The sequence below is a fragment of the Antedon bifida genome, chromosome 4, assembly GCF_963402885.1.
Source record: "Antedon bifida chromosome 4, ecAntBifi1.1, whole genome shotgun sequence".
NCBI lineage: Eukaryota > Metazoa > Echinodermata > Crinoidea > Comatulida > Antedonidae > Antedon > Antedon bifida.
In genome coordinates, this window is record NC_136229.1 from 9194034 (window position 1) to 9196485 (window position 2452).

A 2452-nucleotide genomic window follows, 5' to 3' on the forward strand; every position below is an offset into this window, starting at 1 on the left:
ATATGACATTTCTTTTTTAAGTTGAGAAGTCTTGATAAAAATCACACAATTATTATTTTAAGTGAAATTTGTCGAAAAGATAAGTATAGGCCTATCATTGTTTTTAAAATGTCGTCATATCCAATGTTCACAAGGTATGCCTAATTGTACATTAACCTGCTTTAACGTTATCATTTTTACAGACTACTTCAGATACGTATATCACTGGCGGGTTAACCCCGTCGTTACTTGGAATCATTGGTATTGTGCTGTCAATTCTGCTTCTTATCAGGTCTGCTCCCTGTGCCTGCTGTGGTGATAATATGGTAAATGATGCACATTTAATAAACTCCTAATAAATCTAAAAGAACCTAAAAAATACAACGTTGGACATGGAGGGTAAGAGTGGCAGGGATGGTGTATGGAGATGTTGTACTGTAAACTGGAGAATGGGTTTCGGGTTTGTTTTCCACTACTAGGATGCAGCGCAAGCACGTAAGCGCACTGCAATTAATTTGACTAATCACAACACGTGGATCATCCGAAACGTCCCTTCTGATTGGTCAACTTACGTGTGTTACGACTACATACATTATGTCCAAGCTTAACGATTGTATCTGCCCAAAAACATTTGGTTGTTTGTTCCTCCATCGATTCGATTGACCTTCTGTCGAAAGTATCTTAAATCGAAAAGTGCCTCGCATTAGTTTTTATGAATCGGCATTCCCTCAAACTTTTCCTACTATCTATTATTATTTTTGTTTTCGTTTTTTTAACAGAATTCTATTGATCAGCCTCATATTGTATTTACCAAAGCATGAACACGAGAAAGCTTCAATCATCAAATGTATTTTACTGTTTAAACTACATTGTAAAATAATAGATAAAATATATCCAGCGGAAGATGAGATCAAGACAACATTTTTAAAGAATAGCCTTTTTCTGTGTTTTGGTATCTTCAATGTTGTAGTGTAGTATAGTAGGCCTGAGGAAAATGTGTAACATATAGCCTCAATAGTACAATTATGATTACCGTATTTGTGCAATCGATCAACGACGGCTCTCGGAAAAGTTATGTTGTTTATTTTATTTTATTATATATAATTATGAAACATGACAAGAAAATTACACACTCAGAAAGCCTTTATGGCATGTTTTTTTAAGAACCGTGCATTTTTTGTTGGAGATAATAGACCTACATTACGTTAAAAACAAGATTTGAACACATTATTGTCACTCCACAATTTGTTTGACAGTACTTATAGCGATTTTGTTTACAAAAATTAAAAATATTTGTATCTTTGTTTGATAGTTGTCTAATCGACTACTGTATATTTTTATGAATAATTTAATTGCTAAATTATATTTCATCACCAAATATGGGTTTTAATATCCACATTACGATTATAGTAAGCGACTTTTTATTTCTTTACACTTGGTAGTTGTAGGCCACACAGATATCTTTATATACGTTATTGTGTGTATAAAATGTGAAAATGCACTTCGACTACTTCACGAGTAGTTCAAAATGTTACAAAGTGCGACAGCAGTTATTACACAGTGTGGCACTAGTTATTACAGAGTGTGACAGTAGTAGTACAAAGTGTGACAGTAGTATTACAGTGTGTGACAGTAGTATTACAAAGTATGGCAGCTGTTATTACAAAGTGTGACAGCAGTACAGCGCATTACAAATAGTAACTTCTTTTACAGTGTGAGTCCAGTTAGTAGATATTTACCACAACTTGTATTGACGTCATGCCTCCTCAAAAAGAAATTCTTTACATTATTAACAAGGATTATTGCCAACCACACCAAGTTTAAATATACTCAGTCCAATAAATATATAAATCAAGTACGATGATTAATTGTTACAATGTACCTTTATTTTATATATTATATATATACATATAAATCTGAGAATTATAATAAAAGTGGGAAGACCCCACACAAGACAAAAAAAAAGTACGATGATTGTGTGTGTAGTCATTTTTGTTTTGTTTATAGGCTACGTAAGGATAATTAGATAAACTAAAATAGCCACCTAATTTTTACTATAGTATTTTACTACTATACTAGGTTTAATGAATTTTACTTTGAATGACCTCCAGAAATGTCTTCATAGACGTTTTTGAGTCAAGAATATTATATATATATATTTCAAATAGGCCTACCGATCTCTCATGTCTTTAGATGTTCCATCTGAATGCAATTAATTAGTGAGTAGTGTTGAAATTATTGAAAGTACACTCAACCAGGATACAAGCAGCGTCAATAACAACCGCGACCTTGAAATAGTATTGATATATGACATCGCAATATCAAATCCTGGTTATAAACTTCAGCCGCATTGAAAGTTATTCATTAATTCATCGGTATACTAGTGATTCCTCGCACACAAGCAGCGTAGCAGTTACATTTGTGTAGGCAGGCCTATTATTCCGTTACTTATAAGATTTGTTTAGAAATTTAT